Raw genomic sequence first — 17,402 nt, forward strand, 5'->3', positions numbered from 1 at the left:
CTTTACCCCATTTCCTCTGTTCTGTTTCTGAAAATCTGTCCCATAAAGTCTCTTGCCCACCTTATAGGACCTAAGAGATCTGAAGTGTGAAGTTACTTTTGGAGCTAGAAAAGGGTGGGATTGTGAAAAATTCCCTAAAGCCTAGTTTCATCAAACTTCCTTCATGTTCAGTAGTTGTCCTTCAATAAGTAGGTGCACCTAGGTGACTTTTCCATAATATTTATATATTGTGCTTTGTGCTTTTAACTTTTTCAGACTGCTTTCACTTTTTTTTTTTTTTCATTTCATGTTCTGCATCTCTTTGGGCACTTGGAGTGACTGACTATACCATATATTGTGCTTATCACAGCTTACACAAAACTTCCTATTTTGGTAACATTTAAGATGTTCTTTGTATGTTGTGACACACTTTGGCAATTTGGGAAAAGAAAAAGAAAGCATTCACTAATATAGTGTATTTGCAAATAGGTACAATAAGCTAGATTTGCATAATGCTACTAGGAATCAAAAGGTTTAATTTACAGAATGATTGATGTCATAATGCAGGCTTTAAATATAGAGGAAAAAATAAGCACTCTAAAAATGAAAGGCAACTTGGGCACCTTTTTTTTTTTTTTTTTTTTTTTGCTTTTTTGCATAAATTCCTTAGAAGCTTTCATAAACTCATCTTTCTTCCTCAAGGTAATTGTGTTTAAAAGAAACCTGCAAAAAGCTAAATAATTGATCTGTACAGGCTTAAATGGAAACAACTTATACCTGTTTATCATGGGTAGGGATGTAAATGCATAAATATGAGTGAAGCAGTTATACTTGGAAGGATGGTGTTAATGGGGAGACTTCCTGATGTTCATGCTATTTGCTTTTGTAGAACAACATATACGTTAAATTATGCAGCCATTGATTGTGGGGGTTGTTTATTTCTTTTTTTTTTTGCAGCAGATATACTGATATTTATTGAACATATTATCCATTGACAGCCAGATACACAGTCTTTTTTTTTTTATACTTAGCAAAGTAGTATCTTTAATTGAAAACATAAGAACCTAAACAATATTGTGTCAAAAGCATGTATAAAAATAAACATAGTTTTTATAACAGATATTATACTTTTCAATGAAAGAGTCTAGGCCTGGACATCAATAACAATATCACAGGAACATCAGGAGACACAGATACTCATGAAAGAGATTCAGAAATAATAAATCTGGAGTACAGTTTTTACTGATTATACTTATTTTAGAGCCCTGAAATATTCACCTTTCAGTTTTTAGATTTTAGATTTCTCAGTATGAAGCATAGAGTGATCTTACTTATTATAGTAAATCTGATTTATCATTAAACTGAAAAAAGAAACATAGGGAAAATGGTTTACAGTAGAATTGTTTAAATCCTTCTTAATTTTGGACAATAGTCTGAAAAGTAATTTGTTTAAATAGCTCAGATACTCTTCTCCTCAATATTAATTAAAAGTTAATCAGTCCATTCTGTCTACAAGAAAATTTATCTGTATATAATGAATTACAAATGTAATGAAATATATATACAATTATATCTATACATAGATATAGATATATACTCTCACAGCCAAAGACCCTAGCTAGAAATGTGAAAAAATAGTGATTTTTTTCTCAATAAACAAACATTTTGAAATTCAGTTTAATATTTTACAAGATAAATTATCAAGTTTTATGCTTAATTTCTTTTTTTTTGAATTTGAGAATTTTATTTATTTTTTTATACAGCAGGTTCTTATTAGTTATCCATTTTGATACATATTAATGTATACATGTCAATCCCAATCTCCCAATTCATCCCACCCTCACCACTTTCCCCCGTTGGTGTCTATACGTTTGCTCTCTATATCTGTGTCTCTATTTTCTGCCCTGCAAACCGGTTCATCTGTACCATTTTTCTAGGTTCCACATACATGCGTTAATATACGATATTTGTTTTTCTATTTCTGACTTACTTCACTCTGTATGACAGTCTCTAGATCCATCCACGTCTCAACAAATGACCCAATTTCGTTCCTTTTTATGGCTGAGTGATATTCCATTGTATATATGTACCACATCTTCTTTATCCATTCGTCTGTTGATGGGCATTTAGGTTGCTTCCATGACCTGGCTATTGTAAACAGTGCTGCAATGAACATTGGGGTGCATGTGTCTTTTTGAATTATGGTTTTCTCAGGGTATATGCCCGGTAGTGGGATTGCTGGGTCATATGGTAATTCTATTTTTAGTTGTTTAAGGAACCTCCATACTGTTCTCCATAGTGGCTGTATCAATTTACATTTCCACCAACAGTGCAAGAGGGTTCCCTTTTCTCCACACCCTCTCTAGCATTTGTTGTTTGTAGATTTTCTGATGATGCCCATTCTAACTGGTGTGAGGTGATACCTCATTGTAATTTTGATTTGCATTTCCCTAATAATTAGTGATGCCGAACAGCTTTTCATGTGCTTCTTGGCCATCTGTATGTCTACTTTGGAGAAACGTCTATTTAGGTCTTCTGCCCATTTTTGGATTGGGTTGTTTGCTTTTTTAATATTGAGCTGCATGAGCTGTTTATATATTTTGCAGATTAATCCTTTGCCCATTGATTCATTTGCAAATATTTTCTCCCATTCTGAGGGTTATCTTTTCATCTTGTTTGTAGTTTCCTTTGCTTTGCAAAAGCTTTGAAGTTTCATTAGGTCCCATTTGTTTATTTTTGTTTTTATTTCCATTACTCTAGGAGGTGGATCAAAAATGATCTTGCTGTGATTTATGTAAAAGAGTGTTCTTCCTATGTTTTCCTCTAAAAGTTTTATAGTGTCCGGTCTAACATTTAGGTCTCTAATCCATTTTGAGTTTATTTTTGTGTATGGTGTTAGGGAGTCTTCTAATTTCATTCTTTTACATGTAGCTGTCCAGTTTTCCCAGCACCACTTAGGTGCGTGGGTTTATATCTGGGCTTTCTATCCTGTTCCACTGATCTATATTTCTGTTTTTGTGCCAGTACCATATTGTCTTGATTACTTTGTAGTATAGCTTTGTCTGAAGTCAGGGAGTCTGATTCCTCCAGCTTTGTTTTTTTCCCTCAAGACTGCTTTGGCTTTTCGGGGTCTTTTGTGTTTCCATACAAATTTTAAGCTTTTTTTTTCTAGTTCCGTAAAAAATGTCATTGGTAATATGATAGGGATTGCATTGAATCTGTAGATTGCTTTGGGTAGTATATTCATTTTCACAATATTGATTCTTCCAGTCCAAGAACATGGTATCTCTCTCCATTTATTTGTATCATCTTTAATTTCTTTCATCACTGTCTTATAGTTTTCTGCATATAGGTCTTTTGCCTCCTTAGGTAGGTTTATTCCTAGGTATTTTATTCTTTTTGTTGCAGTGGTAAATGGGAGTGTTTCCCTAATTTCTCTTCAGATTTTTCATCATTAGTGTATAGGAATGCAACAAATTTCTGTGCATTAATTAAGTATCCAGCAACTTTACCAAATTCATTGATTAGCTGTAGTAGTTTTCTGGTGGCATCTTTAGGATTCTCTATGTATAGTACACCATGTCATCTGCAAACAGTGACAGTTTTACTTCTTCTTTTCCAATTTGTATTCCTTTTATTTCTTTGTCTTCTCTGATTGCCATGGCTAGGACTTCCAAAACTATCTTGAATAATGGTGGTGAGATGGGACATCCTTGTCTTGTTCCTGATCTTAGAGGAAATGTTTTCAACATTGTTTTTCAACATTGAGAATGATGTTTGCTGCGGGTTTGTTAATATATGGCCTTTATTATGTCGATGTAGGTTCCCTCCATGCCCACTTTCTTTTTTTTTTTTTTTTTTTTTGCATTACACGGGCCTCTCACTGTTGTGGCCTCTCCCGTTGCTGAGCACAGGCTCAGTGGCCATGGCTCACGGGCCCAGCCGCTCCATGGCACGTGGGATATTCCCGGACCGGGGCACGAACCCATATCCTCTGCATCGGCAGGCGGACTCTCAACCACTGTGCCACCAGGGAAGCCCTATGCCCACTTTATGGAGAGGTTTTATCATAAATGGGTGTTGAATTTTGTCAAAAGCTTTATCTTAATCAATTGAGATGATCATATGATTTTTCTTCTTCAATTTGTTGATATGGTGTATCACATTGATTGATTTGGGTATACTGAAGAATCCTTGCATCCCTGGGATAAATCCCACTTGATTGTCATGTGTGATCCTTTTAATGTGTTGTTGGATTCTGTTTGCTAGTATTTTGTTGAGGATTTTTGCATCTATGTTCATCAGTGATATTGGTCAAAAATTTTTTTTTTTTGTAGTATCTTTGTCTGGTTTTGGTATAAGGGTGATGGTGGCCTCATAGAATGAGTTTGGGAGTGTTCCTTCCTCTGCAATACTTTGGAAGAGTTTGAGAAGGATGGGTGTTAGCTCTTTTCTAAATGTTTGATAGAATTCACCTGTGAAGCCATCTGGTCCTGGACTTGTGTTTGTTGGAGGATTTTTAATCACAGTTTCAATTTCAGTGCTTGTGATTGGTCTGTTCATATTTTCTGTTTCTTCCTCGTTCAGTTTTGGAAGTTTTTACCTTTCTAAGAATTTGTCCATTTCTTCCAGGTTGTCCATTTTATTGGCATAGAGTTGCTTTTAGTAGTCTCTTAGGATGCTTTGTATTTCTGTGGTGTCTGTTGTAACTTCTCCTTTTTCATTTCCAATTTTATTGATTTGAGTCCTCTCCCTCTTTTTCTTGATGAGTCTGGCTAATGGTTTATCAATTTAATTTATCTTCTCAAAGAACCAGCTTTTAGTTTTATTGATCTTTGCTATTGTTTTCTTTGTTTCTATTTCATTTATTTCTGCTCTGATCTTTATGATTCCATTCCTTCTACTAACTTTGGGTTTTGTTTGTTTGTTTTTCTTGTTCTAGTTCCTCTAAGGGTAAGGTTAAATTGTTTATTTGAGATTTTTCTTGTTTCTTGAGGTAGGCTTGTATTGCTATAAACTTCCCTTTTAGAACTGCTTTTGCTGCATCCCATAGGTTTAGGATCGTCCTGTTTTTGTTATAATTTGTCCCTAGGTATTGTTTGATTTCTTCAGTGGTCTCTTGGTTATTTACTAATGTATTGTTTAGCCTCCATGTGTTTGTGTTTTTTATGTTTTTTTCCCTGCAATTGATTTCTAATCTCATAGCGTTGTGGTCAGAAAAGATGCTTAAAATGATTTCAATTTTCTTAAATTTACTGAGGCTTCATTTGTGACCCAAGTTGTGATCTATCCTGGAGAAGGTTCCATGTGCACTCAAGAACAAAGTGTAATCTGCTGTTTTTGGATGGAATGTCCTACAAATATCAATTAAAGCTATCTGGTCTATTGTGTCATTTAAAGCTTGTTTTTCCTTATTAATTTTCTGTTTAGATGATATGTCCATTGGTGTAAGTGAGGTGTTAACGTCCCCCACTACTATTGTGTTACTGTCGATTTCCTCTTTTATAGCTGTTAGCAGTTGCCTTATGTATATAGGTGCTCCTGTGTTGGGTGTATATATATTTATAATTGTTATATCTTCTTCTTGGATTGATCCCTTGATCATTATGTAGTGTCCTTCCTTGTCTCTTGTAACATTCTTTATTTTAAAGTCTATATTATCTTATATGAGAATTGCTACTCCAGCTTTCTTTTGATTTCCATTTGCATGGAATATCTTTTTCCATCCCCTTACTTTCAGTTTGTATGTGTTCCTAGGTCTGAAGTGGTTCTCTTGTAGACAGCATATATATTCATCTTGTTTTTGTATCCATTCAGCCAGCCTGTGTCTTTTGGTTGGAGCATTTAATCCATTCATGTTTAAGCTAATTATCGATATGTATGTTCCTTTGACCATTTTCTTAATTGTTATGGGTTTGTTTTTGCAGGTCCTTTTCTTCTCTTGTGTTTCTCACTTAGAGAAGTTCCTTTAGCATTTGTTGTAGATCTGGTTTGGTGGTGCTGAATTCTCTTAGCTTTTGCTTGTCTGTAAAGCTTTTGATTTCTTCATTGAATCTGAATGAGATCCTTGCTGGGTAGAGTAATCTTGGTTATAGGTTCTTCCCTTTGATCACTTTAAATATGTCATGCCACTCCCGTCTGGCTTCTAGAGTTTCTGCTGAGAAATCAGCTGTTAACCTTATGGGAGTTTCCTTGTATGTTATTAGTCATTTTTCCCTTGCTGCTTTCAGTAATTTTTCTTTGTCTTTAATTTTTGCCAGTTTGATTACTATGTGTCTTGGAGTGTTTCTCCCTGGGTTTATCCTGCCTGGGACTTTCTGTGCTTCCTGGACTTGGGTGGCTCTTTCCTTTCCCATGTTAGGGAAGTTTTTGACTATAATCTCTTCAAATATTTTCTCGGGTCCCTTATCTCTCTCTTCTCCTTCTGGGACCCCTATAATGCGCATGTTGTTGCGTTTAATGTTGTCCCAGAGGTCCCTTCGGCTGTGTTAATTTCTTTTCATTCTTTTTTCTTTATTCTGTTCCATAGCAGTGAATTCCACCATTCTGTGCTCCAGGTCACTTATCCGTTCTTCTGCCTCAGTTATTCTGCTACTGATTCCTTCTAGTGTAGCTTTCATTTCAGTTATTGTATTGTTCATCTCTGTTTGTTTGTTCTTTAATTCTTCTAGGCGTTTTTTCTTTAATTCTTCTAGGTCTTTGTTAAACACTTCTTGCGTCTTCTCGATCTTTGCCTCGATCTTTTTCCGAGGTCCTGGATCATCTTCACTATCATTATTCTGAATTATTTTTCTGGAAGGGTGCCTATCTCCACTTCATTTAGTTGTTTTTCTGGGGTTTTATCTTGTTCCTTTATCTGGTACATAGTCCTCTGCCTTTTCATCTTGTCTATGTTTCTGTGAATGTGGTTTTTGTTCCACAGGCTGCAGGACTGTAGTTATTCTTGCTTCTGCTCTCTGCCCTCTGGTTGATTAGGCTGTCTAAGAGGCTTGTGCAAGTTTCCTGATGGGAGGGACTGGTGGTGGGTAGAGCTGGCTGTTGCTCTGGTGGGCAGAACTCAGTAAGACTTTAATCCCCTTGTCTGCTAATGGGTGGGGCTGGGTTCCCTCCCTGTTGGTTGTTTCGTCTGAGGCGACGCAACACTGGAGCCTACCTGGCTCTTTGGTGGGGCTAATGGCGGACTCTGGGAGGGCTCACACCAAGGAGTACTTCCCAGAACTTCTGCTGCCAGTGTCCTTGTCCTAACGATGAACCACAGCCATCCCCCGCCTCTGCAGGAGACCCTCAAACAATAGCAGATAGGTCTGGTTCAGTCTCCTATGGGGCCACTGCTCCTTTCCCTGTGTTCCAATGGACACACTACTTTGTGTGTGCCCTCCAAGAGTGGAGTCTCTGTTTCCCCTAGTCCTGTTGAAGTCCTGCAATCAAATCCCACTAGTCTTCAAAGTCTGATTCTCTAGGAATTCCTCCTCTTGTTGCCGGACCCCCAGGTTGGGAAGCCTGACGTGGGGCTCAGAACCTTCACTCCAGTGGGTGGGCTTCTGTGGTATAAGTGTTGTCCAGTTTGTGAGTCACCCACCCAGCAGTTATGGGAATTGATTTTATTGTGATTGCATCCGTCCTACCATCTCATTGTAGCTTCTCCTTTGTCTTTGGATGTGGGGTATCTTTTTTGGTGATTTCCAGTGTCTTCCTGTCGACAATTGTTCAGCAGTTAGTTGTGATTCCGGTGCTCTCGCAAGAGGGAGTAAGCACATGTTCTTCTACTCCACCATCTTGAACCAATCTTGGGTTGTTTGATTTTGATTTGATGTTTTTAGTTCCAGCACTAACTGAAATTTTAGTATTAAGTTGTAAAATAGAGTTCTAAAGTTGTAATGTGAAAATAAACTTCATCAGAATAAAAGTAATGTCATAACCAGTATCTGATTCCTCTAGTGAATATATAATTTCCACAGGAGCAGTGAAATGTGCAAATATATACACACACACACACAAAAAAATATCTGCTTTTGAAGTCCTTATGCAATTGTGTGAGTGGGGAGGGTGTTATGTCAGATCATTTAGTTTCCAAATTATGTCTGGTTTAAACCAAGCTTCAAATGTACCTGAGAAGCCTGAGTCTTTTCAATTAATATGAAGAAGATACATTCATATTAATTAATAAGAACTACTTATATAACACTTACTATGTACCAGGCTCTTCACGAAGCATTTCATGTGTAAAAGTTCATTTAATTATGTCAAGAAATGAATGAAATGTGTTCTATCATTGTTCCAACCGTAGAGATGAGAAAACAAAGCACAGAAAGATTAAGGGATTCAAACCCTGTAAGGCTCAGAGACCACACACTTAACACTAAACTATAGGTGCACCTTAGAAGCATGTTTTATAGTAAAAGTGTTTTATTTTAAAAGATTGAAAACATTCCTGATTATCTACAGGGTAAATGAAGGCCACAGTGCATAGTAGTGTATGGATTATCTCCATGGTAGATAAAGGACCCAGGAGGACTGAGAGCTTGTCTGTCTTCTTCACTCACTGCTGTTTCCTATCACCTAGACCTAGAACACTGCAGTGGACAAAGTAGCCATTTAGTCAATTTTGGTGAATGAGTAAATCCAACCAGATAATCATTGGTGCCTATTGTCGGAGTGAAAGTCCCAACTTTTTAGTTATGACCATATTGGTTCCACCAGTGATAAAAACAGAAATTATCAATTCATTTTATAAATATAAATACGTGGAACAACCAAACAAAAAAGAACTGAAAGGACAAGGGAACATTGCAAAGACTGTGCCCTTGTCTAAATATACTCATCTAAGCTTCCCTTTAAGTCTAAAATTCTAGAATCTAGGGGGAATAAAATAAGATCAGCTTCTCTTTTAGTTCACTCTCTTCTTTCTCTTTTATCCTCCCGTGCCACCAGCCATGCTTTTCTGGACTAAATATAACAACTTGTTTTACTCTTTCTTGTTTTTGTTGTTTCCCCTAGAAGTGCAAAGAAACAGAAATTCCAACTGTGTTCCACTTATTCAGACATGCAACACAAATATCTATTTCATCTTTATTCAAACTTCCTCTATCCCCACTTTAAACTCATAATCAAACCAAACATTTTATTGAGAAAATAAAATGTTTCTATTTTTTTATTGAGAAAATAGATGCAATCTGACAAAATCACCTCATTTTTATAGATTCCCCAGTCTAATTGCCAATGTCCCTGTGTATCTGGCCTCGTTTCTATCTTTGTTCTTACTGAGTTAACAGCCTCTCCTGTTGTCAACCCAATTCATCCCCCTTGTCTATGCAAAGGCAATTGTTCTGCAATTATCCCTTTGATCTCCTGCACCATTAATTTCTCCCTCACTCTAAAACCATTTGCATCAGCATACAAACAGGCCTTAATTGTACCCATTTTAAAAAAGAAAAAACCTTGCTTGATCAAATATATGCTCCTCTATCACAAGAAAACTTCTTGGTTGAGTGTATCAGGAAGTCTCAACTCCTTTACCTTCCATTCTTGCCTCATGTCACTAAGATGATTAAAACTTTTTAATAGCTCCTATTGCACTTAAAAAAATATATCCAAATTCCTTACTATGAGCTACAATATTTTAAAGAACCTGGCTCCTACTTACCTCTTCCCATTTCATCCTCCCCCAATCACACACATTATGCTCTACACATACACATCTTCCTCTGTTCCTTGAAAAGCCAAGTTCTTCCCAACCTTAGGGCCATTACCTGCTATTGTTTCTGCCTGGAACACTTAACTTCCTAAGTATCAAATAGCTAGTTACTTTTCATTCAGTTTATATCAAATATCATCTCTTTAGGGAGGCTTTCCTGACCTCACTATGTAAAATGCTTGTATTACTTATCTTTAGCTAGGTAACAAATCACCCCAAGATGTTGTGGTTTAAAATATTAATAATAAAAAATATATATATTAATAATATATGGTTGCTATGCCATCATCTATTTATCTCACCATTTCTGTCAGGACTTCACGAAAGCTGGATTGGGTGTTTTAGCTCAGAATCTTGAAGTTTCGGTCAGATGTCAGCTGGGGCTATCCAGAGGCCTGACTGAGGCTGGTAACCCACCTCCATGATGGCTCACTCACATGGCTAGCAAGTTGACGTGGGTAAGTTGACTCCTCTCCGGATGGATTTCTCCAAGGAGCTGTTTGTGTGTCTTACAATGTGGAGGTTGGTTTTCCGCAGAGCAAGCAATCCAAGAGATCAAGGCAGTAACTGCAGTGTCTTTATGACATGGTCTTAGAAGTAACACACCATATTCTCTTGATCTTACTGACCAGCAATGATTAAATATGGGAGAGGTATATACAAGGATGTGAATACTGGGAGGTCACTTTAGAGCTTACTTTGTTTTGTTTTGTTGACATCTTTTTACTTAAATTTCACCAGCCATTCCTCCATTTTGAATAAGGAGTCTTTGCTATCTACTAAGTTCAATAGAGTAGCAGAATACAGTAGTGTCTTGATCAACACTTGTTCTAATTCCTAGCATGCAGATGCTGAGAGAATTAGAAAAAACAATATTTCCCAGGTTCCCTTGTGACTAAGCTTCAAGATGTGAATTAGGTTTACCCATCCAGTCATACTGGCAAAAGTTCCTAATTTAGAACTTAGTCACATGGAAAAACAGGCAGTATAATATCCATATCACTGGTCTGCCGTTATTACTGATATGGTTTCTGGCAGAGCTGGCTATTCTGGAGCAAGTGGTTATAAGAGCAGCTTCCTGATTCAGGAAATTTCTGATTATAGAAGAGGCAACAGCTGTCTGGGTACTCCATTTCTATGGTATGGTTGTGGGAGTTGTCATAGCGTTCAGCATTGAGTCTCTTTTTTTTTTTTCAGCCCTCCCAGTGATTTAGGAGCTACCATTATGTTTTAATAAATCACTTTCTGCTTTCATTAGCTAGAGTTCTGTCATCTGTAACTAAAAACCCTGATCATTACGAGTTGCATTAGCTATGTCAGCCAAAATAATACCTCAGCAGTCTCCAATGGGTGTGTGTGTGCGTGTGTGTGTGTGTGTGCGTGTGTGTGTGCGTGTGTGTGTGTGAATGTCTTATATATAATTAGCTATATCATAACAGCTATCTCACATGTGAAGAGCAGTACCTACAGGAACTTTCAATCTCTCCTTTTTTCTCTGTTGCGGCTTTAGGATTTTTCTCTTGATTTCTATTTCTGCTCCACTCAACTATTACTTCCTGTTACTGTCTCTTATGCCCAGGTTCACCCAACAATATGAGACTTAACAGTTGCAAGGAAGACACAAATAATAACTGTTTACGTTCGATAATCCCAGTCTCTCAGTGCTCATGCACTGCTCTTATGCGGAAAGGGGTAACCTCCCAAACTCAGACACTTGTCCCACTTTCCTATCCTTTTTTTTTCTTCACCTCAAGGTACTAGATCTTCTCTGCTATAATAAAATGTCTAAGAAGATATCAGTCAAGATTTTTCTGAAATTTAACCTCATCTAACTTTAGTACTCAAAAATTATCATTAATGTTCATATCTTCCATAGATTCAAATAGGGAAAAATTTGGGTCTCTATGGGTTTTCACAGAGAGGCATAGGTAGAAAGCAAAGTATAAATAGCAAAGCAGGGAAAAAATTTTACCTAACCTCCATTTCCTACTTCCTTGTACTTATTCACTGTTAAAGGCTCTAGAAAAATCTCAAAATTCCCATGTGCTTGAGTAACACACATGATATTGGGGCTGTGTGAAAAAGTTAAACAATAACATGTGAAATGACTGTTTAACATGCTACATAGGAAATGCCATGGCCTCCTTGTTTCTGCCCAGTGGGGCAGCTGTTTTCAGTTTAGGCTTTTCCCAACAAAGAGACCTTGAAACACTTACTCCTATAGCCACAACATGCATAAGAAAGCAGACAAAGATTTCTGGGAATGGAAGGACAAGAGAAATGCAGAATCACACAGTTCCAGCCAGCATCTGGCAGAGCATAACGGAGAAGAGTAAAACGTCCCATAGTATTCAACTGATAAAGACTCAGTACTTAAAGACTGCTTTGAAGACGTGTATAATAAAATACCAGTGTAATGGGTGCCTGGAATGACTGGTGAGGCAGGGCTTTAATTTGTTTTACAGAGCAGAGTACCAGCTGCTTCTCTGTTTAGGAAGAGGTAAAAAAATTCATCTTAAAGGCATTCTTCTCTACTCTGTGCAGTTATGAAAATGTAAGGCATAAAATCATTCCTCACTGAACAAATCTTCTGGTAGATTTAGCAGGGCTGCACCTAACTCTTGGTAATCGGAGCCTCAGAAGTGGGTGCACCAATTTGCATAAGGAACGCTTGGTGAATGGAGGAGGCAAAATCTCAACCACTTTTCCCTGAGACTGGAAATTAAGGAAAGCTCTTCAGTGGAGAGAAGTACACCTGACTAAATTCTGCTGACATCCCAGAGACCCTAAGGGGAATTTGCTGGGGTGGGGGTGGGGGGGTGTTGGGCTGGGGGGAGAGAGACTATAGTATTGACCCGGGATCAGTGGGATTTCTTAAGGAGGGAAGGCTACGGTTGTCCTGCTCTATGACTCTAGAAAGAGTGTCAGAAAGCTGTAACCTTGGGGCTCAAATATGGAGCACCAGCATAGTCTGCATAAAGATCTGAACCATCTAATGCACCTTCACTAGAAAAACAAGAACATTCAATAGTAACTCTATGTCAGTAAAAAATGCAGTGAGCTGACTGGACCCTTCGGGTATTCCCTCTTTCCACCCGGCTTTCAGAAGCAGGGCTGACTTGTGGGTGGTGGCAAAGCCTTGCAAGACCAATATCCTCCTGGTCTAATTTGTATTTGTGTACAGGATTATATTGTTGAAATATGATGGTACGAGATGATGCTAATGACATAGTAAGAAATTGAACCCAGAATCCAGATCTAGGAGAAATGCTAAAGAGAATTTTTACAGTCATATAAAGTAATTATTTCAGAGTTTTAGGGTGTGGTTAGAGTTTAAGGACCTTGGTGTGGTGGACAGACCCTAATATGACCCTCAATAATTTCCACTTCCTGATATCTGCTTGTGTCCATGCCTTTATGGAACCTCCCCTGTGAATGTGTTAGAACATGTGTATCATAGTCTAACCAACGGAATATGGTAAAAGTGTTAAGATGTCGCTGTCATGATTGTATCACATTACACAAGATTCCATTTTAGCAGACTGAAGAGAGTCTCCTTGCTGGCTTGATGAAGTAAGCAGCATGTTGAGGAAGTCTATGTGGCAAGGAACTGGGGGTAGGGACTACTTGGGGTGGAGAGCCTCTAGGGACTGCAAGTATCCTCTAGGACCTGCGGGTGGCAAAGCCAGCCTCAGTCATACAGCTATAAGAAAATGAATTCTGCCAACAAGCTAAATGAGCTTCAAAGTGGATGCTTCCCCAAATGAGAATTCAGACCACTGGACACCTTGATTGCAGCCTTATGAAACCCTAAGCAGAGGACCTATTAAACTTTGCCCAGACTCCTGACTCACAGAAACTGTGAAATGAGAAATATATGTTGTTTTAAGCAACTGAGTCTGAAACAATTTGTTACATAGCAATAGAAAACTATTACACTGTTACAATTGGTAAATCCCCACTGAGGACTTCCCCAGCCTTGCAGGCTCCACCTTGGACCCAACAAGGAATCCAACTATGTTTCCTATAAGGAAACTGGGATTCTGGAGAAGCCTCACTAGGGATCTTCCCCCCATCTAATATTTTCTCATGTATTTTGGTGAGAATGTATTTCTTGAGCTTTTTGCATAAAGTATAATTCTATAAGATGTAACAGAGTACTCTTTTTCATCAGTTTTCAAAACTCTAAGGAACTAATTCCTGTCTCTTTCTTTAGTGGCAGAGGACACACTGCTCCTGGAATTATAGGGCGTTATACACTGAATGTTTGTGTCCCCCCAAAATTCATATGGTAAAACCCTACCCTCTAATGTGATGACTTTAGCAGCATGGCCTTTAGAAGGTAATTAGGATTAAGTAAGGTCATGAGGGTAGAGCCCTCATGAATGGGATCAGTGCCCTTGTAAGAGTCATGAGAGAACTTGCTTCCTCTACTCAAGGACAGGACACAAGGAGAAGTTGGCAGTCTGCAACCCAGAAGAGGGCTCTCACCGGAACTCAACTGTTCTGGAACCCTGATCTCATACTTCGAGCCTCCAGAACTGTGAGAGATAACTTTCTCTCACAGTTTGTAAGCCATGCAGCCTATGGTATTTTGGTTATAACATACTGAATGGACTAAGACACAGGGGATAGAAGTGAAGGTCTAAGTAAAGAAAAAGAATGTTGAAATAGCAAGGGAGGAACCATTTACTTAATCCCTACCTCTTACTTCTTGTGGTTATCATCAGTTAAAAATCTCTAGTAATCCTCAAAGGAGTGGTGTTCCTAAGGAACCCACGTGATACTGGGTTATGCATAAAGGAGACGTTCAATGAGGTATACTAGAAATCATTCTTATATTCACAAGGACTCAGTGATTAATGTCAAAAATCAGAGAAGTCCTCAGAGACATATCAGATACATACCCTTTATGAGTAATTTACATGTGGTCAGCTGTACATAGTTTCATTATACAGTTGACCATTGAACAACACAGGTTTGTACTTGTGTGGGTCCTCTCATATGGGGATATTTTTTCAATAGTAAATAGTATAATACTAGGTGAAGAGTGGTTGTTTGAATTCTCAGATGAGAACTGCTGATATGAACACTGGATAGAGAGGGCCAACTAAAAGTTATGGTCAAATTTTTTACCATGGAGACGGTTAGCACCCCTGACCCCCATGTTGTTCAAAGGTCAATTGTAATCATTTTAGTAATTTTTATTGTCTATCACAAGAATTAATCTATCCCCCACTCCAAATATCCCATCAGAGATTTTGACACATCTCAAGCCTTGAGGGTGGTAAAGGCCTCAGGTTTCTATCATTCAACAAAAGCCTCCCATATCATCATTTACTTCCTAATTTTCTGAGAAAACTCCTGAAAAGTCTTTCTCCTTCTCAGTTTGTCTGCCTTTTCCTTGCACAAATTTAGGCTTAAAGAGAAAACAAACCAACAAAGAGTAGAGTGGGAGTAGGAGTTGCCTTTGGGGTCCTAAGCACTTCAGCACATGGCCCTGCCCATATGGTGGTCAAAAACTCCACAAGGCAAGAAGTTCACAGCTTGGAACACAAAATCTGGCAACATTCTCGAGTTTTAGGGAGAAGTGAGCTATAAGACTTCTCACCTCTTCCAACTTTACTGGGGAGAACAAAGCACAGATTAATTTAAAATCAACAGAGTGTCTTGCCATTTCATCCCAAGTTAAATACCGCCCCCCAACAGCTATTTTTATATCTAGATATTTTAAGTAGTGGCCAATATCTCTCACTGGTGTTCAGAATAAACCAAACCAGGTAAGCAGCGATATTTACATAATACTATTTGTTCTGCCTCAATGTGGCACAAGTTATGAATGTTTCAGGGAAAAGAGAGGGAGAGAATTGTCTTATTAGAAACAGTAGGTATAGTGGTATAGAAATAGAGACAGGCAGGTAAACTCCTGAAACTAGGGGGTAAAGGGGAAAGAAAATATGTAACCCTACGCCTTCTAAGCTTCTATCCTGCTCCTGTATCACTGTGTAGCCTTTGACCTCTCTCAGGCTGACTCCCAGGCAACAGGTATTACCATTGCCTTTTGGGATATGGGTTAATAACTATTCCCACTGCCCAGTCCTTAAGAGGAGGAGAGTCCTCAGTCTTATTGCTGTTGGGGTGATGATTTTCTGTTTTGCCAAGCTGAATCTCTGAATTTCATTTTTTTTTTCCTGAATTCATTTTTGTCCCAAAGGAAACATTGTTTTCCAAGGTGATTCAATTCTACTCAACTGTACAGATTTTGTGGCATTATTGGATTAAATAGGCCTTATGGGCTTACCTTGGGAACCCAGACACCATTTATAACATTTCTATGGGGGAAATGCATTTCAAGCTCTAAACTACCAGATCTACAAAAAGCTCATTAGTAAACAAGTAATGCCCTTTTTTTCTTTGCCTTGCCTTTGCCTGTGAGAGAAACAACCACACTGGTATGAACTGCATTCTTTTAACTAACTTCTTTTATCAGTTGGAATGCTTTTGTCTGTAAGTAACAGAAGACCGTGCTAAATGCAGCTTAAACAATAAGGACACTTATTATGACATTCATAATGTCATAAGTCCAGAGAGAAGCAGACCTAAGAATTGGCTCAGCAGCCTAACAATGCCTTAATGTACCTAAGCTCTTTCTAACCTTCGGCTTTGCTATGTTCTGCATGTCATCAATCTCCCTCATCCCTAGCCCCTAGGCAGCAGCAACTCTATGCATTAAATCCTCATAATGACATAGGAAGGCTGGAAAGGAAAGGGGATTGAGGTGTTTTTCTCCTCATGTATATTTCTTTTATCAGGAAGAAACCTTTCCCAGAAGCCTTACAATAGATTTTCTTTCAGGTCCTATTGGCAAGAACTGAGTTACATACAAACTCCAAATGAATCCCTGGTGAAAGGGTAATGAGATTATGACCTATATCCTTCATCTTTTCTACCCTTGGCTGGGACTGGGGCTCATCTTCCCTGAGCATATTTTTCCCAAACTTGAACAAAATTAGGGATTCATTAAGAAGAAGAGGGGACTGGTTGTTGGTAGGTAACCAATAGCACATGTCACACGGTAATTTTACTCTTTTTTATGTTGTCTTGCTTAAGAGTTTTACTCTAGACCAGTAACATATGGCACTGGGTTACAAAGATGAGACTTCAATGGGATACAAAGCACATTAACAAAATGAGTGCTAAATTGCAATGCTATGGTTGTGCTGCAAACTCGATGTTTTGAAATTATATTCCTGATTAAACAGTATAAATAGTGCATTGACAATTTGGATGTTAGAGTGATTCACTGAGCTTAAAGACATAAAGGGTGGAAAGCTTCCTAGTGCTAACTATGCACACTTTTCACTGACCTATGTCCAATGAGCCAAAAGATAAGCTATGTGAAATTCACATGTAAACAAGAATATTAGTTAATATGGCACTTACTACACATTGAAATCTTGGCAGCTTTTCAATGATTAGTGGCACTGAAAATCTTTGTCCAGCGTCTATTAGCAGTAGTTTTCTCAAAACAATACCCCTCGGTTAGAATCGTATATAACCAGCAACACAATCACCAGATACCCTTCTCCAGTAATACACCCATCTGTAGTAAAAATTATTACTCTTTTTGTAAAGATCATACTCCTCATCACAAGACTGTGTAAAAATAATTCACAACTTTGGACTTCCCTGGTGGTGCAGTGGTTAAGAATCCACCTGCCAATTCAGG

General features: G+C 38.1%; 1 long non-coding RNA gene across 1 annotated transcript in view; it reads right to left on the bottom strand.

Annotated features, from left to right (window-relative positions):
- The window catches only part of LOC137224542 (uncharacterized), a 220,704-nt gene that overhangs the window by 184,140 nt on the left and 19,162 nt on the right, over nucleotides 1-17,402 (bottom strand). The gene's annotated exons all lie outside the window — the stretch shown is intronic.

This window comes from Pseudorca crassidens, chromosome 5 (assembly GCF_039906515.1).
Source record: "Pseudorca crassidens isolate mPseCra1 chromosome 5, mPseCra1.hap1, whole genome shotgun sequence".
Taxonomy (NCBI): domain Eukaryota; kingdom Metazoa; phylum Chordata; class Mammalia; order Artiodactyla; family Delphinidae; genus Pseudorca; species Pseudorca crassidens.